Genomic DNA, 12,794 nt, shown 5'->3' with positions numbered 1-12,794 from the left:
GAGATAGAGGAAATTGTTGTATGGCGGGGCCTAAGCAAAATTTTATACAGTACATATTAAAAATTAGTAACAAAATACAGCACAGTGTATAATATGCATCTATATGATCAAATAACATTATAAATAACACCGTGGGGCAAATACCGTTACTAGGGGTCGGAAAAAATAGTATTCCACATTGTAAACGTATCTTACGGTCACCGTATCCCGGAGTTCTGATCTATAATTAATCTTACTTCAATAAAACGAAGCATAATTTTTCAGAAAATTGACAATCTGAATAGCAGATATATGAGCTCTGTTGGACTTTAAGTGTTAAGGATTGAACTCAAAAGCAAAAAAGAAAAGAAAAATGAAGGACATGTGTACTGTATTGGGCGTTTTATCCCATTACAAACGGACAAAACTTGTAGACCCTTGATTTAGAATGAGTGTTTTATGCCAAATTGATGGTTAAATATGTCTACGCTTATGCTCAGTTTTGCATTAAGTATTAATCCTTATTAATCACTAGCTGCGCCTCAAACGGATACCATAATATGTAGTTCGCTGCACCTTATCATCACAAAAGTCTGTACAAAATTTCAGCCAGATTTGGTCAGTACGTTCTGAAAAAAAAAAACACTTCTAGAGTAAATGTGGTATTGTGGTGTCTAATCCTTATTGATCCATAACTGTGCATTGGATGGATACCATAATACTTAGTTCGCTGCACATTATCATAAAAAAAAACGACCATACAAAATTTTAGCCAGATCGGCCAAGTATAAATCCTGTATCTCACCGCAATAAAATTTCAGCCAGGTCGGCTCAGCACTTTCCGAGAAAAGCGGAACGGGCAGACAGACAGACAGAATAGGAGAAATATAATTTAGATTAGAACATTAAGTAACATAAACAATCATTGCTTTTCTATAAGACAGACAATCAAACGAATCATTCAGTGTTGATAACATTGGCCGTAACGTATGGTTTTACGTTGATTCTTTGAATTGGGATGCGTAATATCGCTGAGATATCTTTTATTCACGGCTGAAGATGGGGACTTTCGTGAGATGTTTTGGCACAGTCGAAGAATGCGACTTGGCAGACAAATCTGCTGAAATGAGAGCCAACTACATTCAGTGGAACATATTTTGATAGGGTTCAAGGTTAAGGGGAGAGTATGTCGTGAACAAGTTAAAATAGCTGCCAGATAGATTATAAAGAAGTGGGCTTGCATAAATAGTTCAGGGCACTACACACGCGCGCGTGCGGGCACGCATCTTTATTTATATAAAATTAGGTATGTGCGTATGTTCGTATATTTCTGCATTATTTCGGCATGATCACGTTGACACATCAGTTCTCACCAGATCACCGAAGTTAAGCAACGTTGAGCCTGGCTAGTACCAGATGGATGACCATTTTGGAATTCTAGGCAGTGTATGTGCTCTCCGCTTATCTCGGCATTGTTTCTAGTCTTCTTGAACCTCCACTTGCTACTAGTATTTAACAATGCCGACTCAGGAGACATGTAGTTGGAGAATGCCACAAAAATTCCACGTGCAAGCACCCTTACAGTGGGTATTCATAGTCTGTCAAGATTGAAGGAAGCTATTATATTTCTATGTATAGAATTCACAGGACAGGTAAAATGTATTTACCCCCCTCACACACACACACACCTTTCAGAACAGAACAGTCTTGCACAACTTTTAACGCGGGCGACTATATGCAAATACCGAGCTATGAGCGAAATGACGTCACGGTAAGAAAAAAAGAAAGCTATAAAAAAGAAGAGAGCACTTCGAGAAGACGATCACGATAGAGACGTAAATGACGTTCGAGAGCACGTTTGAGAAGACAATCACGTGAGGGACGTCACAACGGTAACGAGAGAATGAGGAAATGAATGTTGTTGGGCAACAAAAAAAGTGAGTTGAAGTTCTTTTTTATTCTTTGTCTCCTTTGCGACTGAGACTACAACGTGTTGATTCCCAGACTACGTTGCAATAGAATAAATAGGTTTCGATAATTAACAAGGAGCTGATGCATGTTTTTTTTTTTAATTCTACATTTTCAGAGAGAATGAGGAAATAAATGTTGCTGTACAAAAAAAAAAAAAAAAAAAAAAAAGGAGCGAGTTGAAGTTCTTTTCTATTCTTTGTCTGCTTTGCGACAGAAACTACAACGTGTAGGTTCCCGGACAACGTTACATTATGTCACCTTATGTAGATAAAAATCATCATTCGTTGAGGCAAGTTTTTCAATCTATTTTCATCGGACAAATTACTGGCTACAATATTCCTTTGTTTTGGGAATTAATTATATTAAAAAAAAAAAAAAAGAACATTCCATTTTAATTGCCATAATTTGCAATTAACGCAACAAGTGGCCCATCTTTTACTGTGTTTCTGTCTATCACTCTAACTCTTCCTCTATTACTGTGTCTGGTTTGATCTCCCCAATCTCATATTATAACGAATCTATCACTCTCCTTTCCATCTCCCCCCTCTCTCTCTCCCTCTCTCTCCCTCTCTTTCTCTCTCTCTTTCTCTCTCATACACACACACACATTAGTTATTACTAAAGCTATGACACCAGCATATTCTTTTCATTGTTTTGACTCTCGAGTATATATCCGACATAGTTAGACTGAATTAATCAACCGAGAACCACATCACTCTATATAAAATCATATAGGATATCAACGGATATCGAGTCAAAACAATGAAAAGAATATGCTGTTGCCCTAGCCCTAATTATTACCAGTTGAAGGTAATAAAGAAAAGAAATAATTTTACAATTCGAATAGGGTTACCCAACGTTGTCCGGGGTGGAATGATGATCGACGAATGTTTCACATTTCCATATTTTTATTGTCATCAAAATCGATGAAATCGGCCATTTTTTAATCAAATCGATTGATTGCCTGTTCTAGTTGGGGACCCATCACGCTGCAACAAGAGAAAGCTCACATGCCTCTCGCAGTGACTTAATTTACAATATATTGTAGTCTATATGGTACTGTATAGAATCTACTGTTGATTTTATCAAATTATTTTTATGTATAATGGCTTGAATTAAAGTTTAAAATGCTTCATACTTCAATTGTGCTCTTAAGGGAAACATTCATTTCGAACGCTTATCAAAGAACCTATTGTAGAGTTTATATGTCGAGCCTTTCGGCTCGTGTTGTAATAAGACTTCTCAGACGCACTTGTAATGTTAGGCTGTGTAAGATATTAACTTTGGTAAAAATCGCTTGTTTCTGCTTTCATTGAATTATTTCAATTATCGATTATCGATACTTACTGAAGACATTCTGATACGAAAAAAATCTAAAAAATACTGCCAGAAACATAAAGTATCTTTGTGTGAGATTTCAGACAGAGTTCTTTTTATATAATAGTAGAGATAAACAAAATAGAATATCATCACGAAATCGAAAAAATGTAACCTGTAGAAGGAAAGAGAAGAGAGAGAGAGAGAGAGAGAGAGAGAGAGAGAGAGAGAGAGAGAGAGAGAGAGAGAGTGTGTGTAAACGAGAAAGGAAAGCAGAAACTGACTAATTTGAGAATTTGCTATATCTTGTTACTAGCAGAAAAATTAATTAAGAAATACAGGAAATCTTTTTGGGACAGACTGGATGCAACAATTCAGTTCGTGGGATTTGCCTATAAATATGTTTTGTCAAGAAGTGGAAACTCTAACAACACAAAAAGGAAATCTTAAGTCAAAATTAAAATTAAAAGAAAGTTTCCTTGAAGTTTTCTCAGCCGGTCTGTGAAAATACACAAAAATATCAGCTAGATTCGAACTCAAAAATAATACACAACCAGTATTAAAAAAAAACAAAAGAACAAGAAATTTACCGTTCGCCTCATTGGAGAAAATTAATGAAAAACTTGAAAGACTTGTAAAAACCAGCATCCTATCAAAAGTTAAATTCCGTCAACCAGCCGCTCCTACCGTCTATGTTAAAAAGAAGTCAAAAGAAATCCGCGTTTGTGGTGACTTCAGCACGGGTTTGAACTCAGAACTAAAACACTACCATTATCCACTTTTTAGTCCTGAAGAAGTTTCCACTAAGCTACATGAAGAAAAGATCTTCTCAAACGCATACGGTACAATCATATTGACACACCAGTTTTCACCAGATCACCAAAGTTAAGCAACGTTGAGCCTGGCCAGTACCAGATGAGTGATCATTTGGGAAGGCAAGGTGCTGCATGTACCGCGAGGTAAAATACCAGGTTGAGAAACTGGCATGGTCTATCCTCTCGAGTATAGATGGCATTCTCTTAATGCCGTCACGATAAAAAATACCCTTGATAGCCCTGGTGAAGCATCACATATTCAGCTACTGACAAGATTTGAATTACACTACAAACTCATGTAGTTAGTTCAATCTCAGTTGCAGCCACACAGGACGGATGGGTACCTTTAAATTCCAGTCAAGGAAAATAGCTTGAAATTGCTTTGTATTAAGATCCATAACGGGTTATTCAAATTTGAAAACTTAGCTTTTAAATAAAGATAGCATCTGCCATTATTTTCCAGAAATTATGGATACAGCCTTGAAGGAAAGATCTTCTTTAAAGTCGATCTAAGAGACACATACGGTACAATCATGTTGACACACCGGTTCTCACCAGATCACCAAAGTTAAGCAACGTTGAGCCTGGCCAGTACCAGATAAGTGACTATTTGGGAAAGTGAGGTGCTGTATGCCTGGATCATATTGTCATAATAAGTGAGACTAGAGAACAACACTGAGAACATGTTCACAAGGTATTCTCTCGAATACAGGATTTGGGTTTTAAAATCAAGAAAGGAAAGTGTGATTTCTTCATAGAAGAAATAAAATATTTGGGATACATCATCGACAAAAACGGTAGAAGATCTGGAAAGAAGCACAGCTATAAAGGATATGCCGGCTCCTAAAAATATTTCAGAATTACAAAGATTTTTACCAGACATTTATTCCAAATACGCACGATCTATGGGCACCACTGAACGAGCTACTAAAAAAGGACAGTGTGGAAATGGACACCAGAATACTAGACGGCATTCGATAAAAAAAAAAAAAAAACTGACGTCAGATCTTTTCCTCGCGCATTATAGCCCAAAACTTTTTATCTGTGCCTACATCAAAACGTAGATTCCATGAACAAAGCTTCTTTCTTAGAAGTGCACGCTTGTGGAACTCTGTTCCGTCTGCCTGTTTACCACCTGACTACAACTTGGATGTCTTCAAGTCCAACATAAACAAATTCCTGATGAACCGCCCTCTTAAGTAAGACACTTTATCAATTATAATGATTACTACGATACTATCCCATTGATTATGGTACACGCAATAACCCTTATACTCGAGTGGCTTCCGGACCTTGATAAGTGGTGACCTCCATATAAAAAAAAAAAAGAAGATATAATAGTTACTAATGATAGGAGCTCATATGGAATAGAGGCCTGTACTTTACATAAAATGCCAGACGGAAATAAAAAAAAAAAAAAAAAAACAAGTGAAGTATGCATGGCCTCTGTGAGTGCACAATGAATGAGGCGAAATCCTGGTGAAAATGAACAAACGGTGTAGTCTTAAGCCTTAACATATTTAAATTTGAGTTCAGCACCATGCAAAACTGCTAGATAGACATACACAGAAAATTTTGGACAAATATGGTAAAATAGTCCCAAAAAAATGAGTGTTTTTATATTAGCCCTAAAAGAGCCCCTGGGGCACACCCAAGAGTTATCGTGAAGTATAGACAAGCAAAATTATATAGAAATCAGTTAGTTACAGTTTTTTCAGAAAGTTTTAGAAAAATTCAAGGCATCAATTTTTTTTTTAATAAGCACTAAAGTGTTAATTTTAGCCGTTTTAACCTGAAAGACATCCCTAAGGAGCAATCAGAGTTTTCCCGGAAAATCTGTTCTGTTACTTTTTTACTCATATCATGTTTAATGTTTGTGCAAAATTTCAAAAAAATTCCAAGGCGTAGTTAAATTAGAAAAGTGCAGACAGATGAACGGACGAACAGACAAGGGTGAATTTACAGGTTCACCCTTCTTTTGTCGGGATGGGGTGGGGGTGGGGGGGCAAAAAAAAAAAAACAAAAAAAAAAAACTACTGCACATGTGTCAAGATCTCTGCTCCCAACAGAAAAGCACTATTCAAATCAAAAAAAGAAGCTTGTGCTATTATTATCACATTTACAAAATTCCACCAATATCTATACAGACGATTCTTATACTGCAGACTGACCATAAACCTCTATTGACCATCTTTGGGTTGAAGAAAGGATTAACTGTCTACACAGCAAACAGACTGTTGAGGTGGGGGTACTATTCTGCTGAATTACAATTTCAAGTTACAGTACCTCTCCTCCAAGTAGATCAGACCTGCGGACAAACTTTGAATGTTGGTTCCGAGACAGAGTGAACCTTTTGAGGACTCAGTAGTTGCTTCCATATGGGCCGAGAGTGAAATGATGTGCAAGACTCACGCTACACGCAATTAAATACAAAGCACAGAAAGGCAAATTTATTAGTGTTAAAAAACAGAAAATCACAAATAAAAAGCCAGCAAATACAGATTCTACTATATTGCGAAAGGGCAATCATACCAAAAGCATTCCAAATAACGAAACGGTACTAGAACCCTTTGCAGACCAAAGATTTGGGAGGAGAGGTGTTATAGGGACTTACCTATTCACTCGTAATGGACTCTTCTAATTGCCATATAAACCGCCAGTCTAACACTCTCGTGGGGAAATATCGCAATCCTAAGATGAGACCGCTCACTATCTAACTCAACAGTCCGTAAATACTGACAACCTTTCTTTGCATTCACTTTCTTGTACAATATATTCCATTCTTTTGCAATTTATATAGGCTTCTAGCATCTTGGGCTTAATCTAAATTAATATTTGGTTTAATAATCATATCAACATAATCAGCAGGAGGGGGGCGCCCGGCTTTGCCCGGTCGTAAAATATGCTTAAATATGATATTGTAATTTGTCCAGATTTCGTATATATTATTATAGAGTCTTGATCTCAAAAATAAAAAAAAAAATATTTGAGTACCATCAGCTAGAATCGAAACCAAAAGCAAAACTGTAGCATTCAAAGCTGGTGAGGTTATTACTATTTTTTCAAACTCTATCTCTTCTGAAACTAAAAGACAGTGCGGCGGTAGGGGCCTCAAATGATTGAAATCATTTTAAGGAGTTAAAAATAGGTCAGAATTGAAAAAATCGTTATACATTTTGTACATTCGTCTTAGTTTATTTTTAATTTTTAATTTTAAATCAGTTCATATCCATATCAAGTTGGTACAGTGGTAACGTCAGAATTGGAATCGGTAATTGTATAGGAATAAGAAAAAAATATTGGAATCGTCCCATCAATCTGGAGTCACTCTGGCCACCCGGGGTGACTTTGAGTCATTAATAAAAATAAAAATAAAAATAATAAATGCGTAAATAACTCCGCAGTAAATATGTGCTGCACCACAATGTGTCTATAAAGTTATGAAATCGTATACGACCTGGAAATTATGTTTAAAATGCAGAGATCATATATTATTTATGCATTATTATTTTTATTTCTGTCTTTCGTAATGGTTCAAAGTCACCCTGGGTGGCCAGAGTCACCACAACTTATGGTAGGTCATTTCTTTACCAAAATGTAGTTTGTGTATTGTCTGTCTCCATTCAAAGTTTTTATTATTTCTTTTCTTTTTGAAAGAATCAAAAGATTATTTAAGGATGAGGGGTTTCATGCAAGAACAGGGGCTTTTAAAAACAGGGTAAACTATCCATCCGCCTCCTATTCCTCTCTTTCATAAAAAATAAGGAATAAAAAAGTTAGTGGAGGCCCTACTGGAGCGCATATTTTCCTTCCTGTTATTTCAGATAGAGAGGGCCTTTCCTTTGCCTTCGAAATTATTTTCCTTTCTGTTTTCGCTAAAAATATCAGCCAAAAAAAACCCCAAAAAAACAATATTTAAGGAGTATTCTTAAACGTCCTTCCACTCTACACGTTTAGCAATGGAAATTCTTATTCAAGCTGAAGCGCGATAGACCAATGAAAATGCTATTTCAAAATCAAGCATGAGAGGCAAATGAAAATGCTATTTAAAACTTAAGCATGATATACCGATGAAAATGAAATTTCAAACTTAATTGTAACAGACCAACGAAAATACTATTTCAAGCATGATAAACCGACGAAAATGCTGTTTAAAAAGTAATCAGAACAGACAGACAAAAAATGTCATTTTAAAATCAATCGTAACAAACAAAGACTGCTATTTTAAAATGAGTCATAACAGATAAAAAATGCTATTTTAAAATTAATTGTAACTGACAAAAAATCCTATTTTAAAATTAATTGTAACAGACCAAAAATGTTATTTTAAAACTAATCGTAACAGACAAAAAATGTTATTTTAAAACTAATCGTAACAGACAAAAAATGTTATTTTAAAATTAATCATTATAGACAAAAAATGTTATTTTAAAATTAATCCTCACAGACAAAAATGTTATTTTAAAATTACTTATAACAGACAAAATGTTATTTTAAAATTAATTATAGCAGACAAAATGTTATTTTAAAATTAATTATAACAGGCAAAAATGTTATTTTGAAATTAATCGTAACAGACAAAAAATATTATTTTAAAATTAATCGTAACAGACAAAACCTGGTATTTTAAAATTAATTGTAACAGATAAAAATGCTATTTTAAAATTAATCCTAACAGACAAAAAATTCTGCTTTAAAATTAATCGTAACAGACAAAAATACTATTTTAAAATTAATCATAACAGACAAAAAAATGTCATTTTAAACTTTAGCATGGTACATCAATAAAAATGCCATTTTAAAATTAACTGTGAAAGACCAATGGAAACACTATTTCAGATGTGAGCATGACAGACCAAGGCAAATTCTATTTCAAGCTTAAACACAACAGATCAAAGAAAATGCTATTTCAAATCTAAATATAAAAAGTAAAGTTACCGACGTTTTGGAGGGAGCCAAATGTAGTATCTGTTCTAAAACTACACTGCATCTTTTCTGTCAGTAATCAGTAAAGTAGAAATTTTTCAAGACTGGGGAAATTCTTATTTGTTGCCTCAATCCACAATGGCTCGTTTTGGGGAACTGGCCTTCCCCCCCCATATTAAAAATCGACGTTATGTCTAAATCTGCCCTAGAGGGGGGGGATAGATAGTTATGAACTAACAAACTGATTACTGGCCAACAGACAAAGCTTCTCATAGCGAAGCAAAGGCTAGAAAAATAGAAATGCAAAGAAATAAAGTAAGGAATACAAAAAAAATAATGAAGCATTAAAACTAGACAAAAAATAAAGTAAAAACACAGATGTGTATAGAGAGAAAAGATAAGAAGGAAGGGGGAGGAGGTAAAGGGAAAGAGAGAGAGAGAGAGAGAATGTGTGTGTGTGTGTGTGTGTGTGTGTGTGTGTGTGTGTGTGTGTGTGTGTGTGTGTGATAGAGAAAGAGAGAGGGGGAGGGGTATCTTTCAATCCTGGATAAACATGCAGAGGAAATTAATGACTAACAGTGGGGCCCTTCAGCTGATACCAATGCTTCTTGGCAATCATGAGGTACCTTATTCAAGATGGACCACCATCCACATGTAATAAAAACACACAAAAAAATAGTCCAATAGAGTTCATCCAACCAGCTGGCGATCATAATTTAGAGGATTCCATTTTTTTTTTTAAATACTTTATAATGTGGAGATAAACTCTGCATAGCACTTTTATAAGAAGAACTCTACATTTTTCGCAACCAAGGAAAAAAATTCTCTTTCGACAATAAACATAGTTTTATGACGATGTCTTCCTTATATATTAGTGTTGGAACGATTGAATCGGAATCAGGAGTCAGAAAAAATGTAACCGTTCCTAAAGAGTTATGCCTATTTTCAGATGCAAAAAACGATTCCTTTAATTATCAATTTTTTTTTTGATTTGATTTGATTTAAAAGAAAATCTTCCACTGCTGATCGGCAGAAATATAACCTAAACGTAGATTCCATGAACAAAGCTTCTTTCTTAGAACTGCACGCCTGTGGAATTGTCTTCCGTTTTCCTGCTTTCCGGCTGACTACAATATGGTTGTCTTCAAGTCTAACGTAAATAAGTTCTTGATGAGCCGTTCCATATAAGTTATCAAAATTACCAAATTTTCATTACTAATGATTACTATATTGTCCAATTTCTACTGTACACTCTGTAACCCTTATCCTTGAGTGGCCTCTTGGCCTTGATAATGTGGTGATGCCTATGTAAAAAAAAAAAATATATATATATATACCGAGACCTTCCAAAAAAGGAACCTTAAAGAGTGGGACCAACATCAGTGTGCAAAGTATTTTCTGGAGGGACCTCTTCCAGTAATACATAGACAAAGAAGGTTCTTTGGACTGGGTCAAGAGGGGAGCCCTCCACCATGACCAAGAAAGAGTTATAATGGCTGCTCAAGACCAGGGATTGATGACCAATGCATTCAAGAAGATGACAAGTCTCGCTAATGACAACAAATGCAGATTCTGCCACACGGAATTGGAACGCGTGAGTCATCTATTATCAAGCTGCAAGGTTGTTTTAGGGGATGGTTACTACACAGCAAGACTTGATGGAGTATGTAAGTACCTCCACTGGACCATCTGTAAAAAAAATTAAACATTTTGACTGAAACAGATGGCTATTTGTAGCGACCATATGTAACTGTTTACCCTCAAATAAAAAAAATTATATATATATTATATATATGATTCCAGGTTAATATTTTCAAGAGGTAATATAATCAATGAAGTTTTAATAAGGTTAATACAAGAGTACTCAATACTGAAGTAGGACAAGATATGTTTTTATTTATTTTACAGAAGCATTAATTTGTCGCTACACATTCATGAGCATGTTTTGGTCAGCCAGTTACTAGTAACTAGAAACCTCTTCTGACGTAAGGGTACAGACTAAGCTTCTGTATAGGGAATATCGCCTGAAGAGGTTTCTAGTTACTAGTAACTGGCTGACTGAAACATGCTCATGAATGTGTAGCGATGTATTAATGCTTATGTAAAACAAATAAAAAGTATATATATATATATAGAGAGAGAGAGAGAGAGAGAGAAAGAGAGAGAGAGAGGAAGAAAGAGAGAGAGATAAGAAAAGTGATACATGAACGAGATTGTAGAAAGAGAAAGATGAGGGGACAGTAAAGAAAAGAGAGTAATATTAAGAGAAGGTAGATTAAGGAGTGAGAGAGGAGGGAAGATGGAGAAAAATTAAAGAGAGAAAGGAAGAGGGGGAAAAAGGAAGAGAGAGAGAGACAGATGGGAAAGCAGAAGGAAAGAGAAGAGAGAAATTAAAGAGAGCGAGAAAGCGAGAGAGAAAGAGAGATTGGTTTAGTTTTGTTTTGTTTTACGGCATATCAACCCTTTAAGGTCATTTAATGCCGAGTCCATTTATTTTGGAAATAGTATTCATGTTGTATTCAGTTATTTTGTAGAAGGTTTTTTGTATTTTTCAAGCTCTTTGTATCTTCAATCGCTAGTTTGTAGTGTTTGGCTTGGTTTGGTTGTTTTATAGTGGATTTTAACATTTTTATTCCCTTGCCCTGCAGAGCATGAGTGAGTTTTGCAATGGGAGAGGGAAAAGGGTTACAGTATTAATGTTTGGTACATTTTAAGTTAGGAAACCAGTCAGGAAGTAAGAGAGGTAGAAAAAGAAAGGAGAAATAGGAAGATTGAAAAGTGGGAGGGGGAGATAGAAAGAGAAAAGGGAAATGGGAAGAAGGAAAAGGAAGAAAATGTGGGTCGTTGTTTTTGGTTTTGGAAAACATAAGTTTTGCAAAAGGAAGTAGAAAAACAAAAAAAAAAAAAAACATCAAATAAGGCGCATTTCGTCTCAAGAAGCCATTATCTTCAGACAGTCTGATCTGGAAGCACCACTAGATACTAGGGTCAGAAAGTAGGATTGAAGAGCAAGCTCTCTCCCCTCCTCGAAAAGGAGCACTCTGACCTGCAAAAAATGTCCGGCAGCTCCATTAGCATTCTTCATTAGGGTTGCCTCAGGCGATTATCAATAGACTGACCCCTTCTCAAAGAGAGAAGGCAAAGCCTAGAATTGCATAGGACTAGAAACAGATGCCACAATGTTTGATGCATTTAAGTAAAGCAGATATCTTCAGACAGCCTGATCTAGTCATACCAGAGAGAGAGAGAGAGAGAGAGAGAGAGAGAGAGAGAGAGAGAGAGGTTAAACAGAAAAAAGGACATAAGGTAAAAAAAACTAAAGGAGATGGAAAGAGCCCCCCCCCCCCACATTCCACTCCCCGCCCATCCATATGTGACTGTCTAAGGTTTCAATGTCAACCATTGATTCTTTGGAAGGAAGGAAACCGTCTGTTGTGGTGTGATTTATTTATTCTTTTGCTGAAGAAATTGGATGACTTGATTTATGGAACTCATTTATGGCTTTGTTTACACACACACACACACACAAACACGCGCGTGCGCACACACACTGTGTGTGTGTCTCTCTCTCTCTATTACAGAGTTCCTGGGTTCTGTTTTCTTTCCAACATGTCAAGGGACAAGGAAGACCTAAAACTACTTGGACCAAAATACAATTCCATGATTAGCATCAATCTCAATGGATTCATTTTAATTTACTAACAGAATCCCTGAAAATTCCACATATGCCTTTGCTTAGGCCCCCCCCCGCCATACAGCGATTTCCTCAACTATCTCAACCTCGAT

General features: G+C 35.8%; 2 protein-coding genes across 3 annotated transcripts in view; one reads left to right on the top strand and one right to left on the bottom strand.

The window, feature by feature from the left end:
* Positions 1-12,794, bottom strand: part of LOC145243470 (putative histone-lysine N-methyltransferase set-23) — a 416,813-nt gene that overhangs the window by 242,277 nt on the left and 161,742 nt on the right. The window lies entirely within an intron of this gene.
* Positions 1-12,794, top strand: part of LOC145243469 (uncharacterized) — a 219,526-nt gene that overhangs the window by 86,961 nt on the left and 119,771 nt on the right. The window lies entirely within an intron of this gene.

The sequence above is a fragment of the Euprymna scolopes genome, chromosome 22 (genome assembly GCF_053919585.1).
Source record: "Euprymna scolopes isolate OS-2025 chromosome 22, ASM5391958v1, whole genome shotgun sequence".
Taxonomy (NCBI): domain Eukaryota; kingdom Metazoa; phylum Mollusca; class Cephalopoda; order Sepiida; family Sepiolidae; genus Euprymna; species Euprymna scolopes.
The sequence above is the reverse complement of the archived record's forward strand: the minus strand, read 5'-3'. Positions and strand labels throughout refer to the sequence as shown.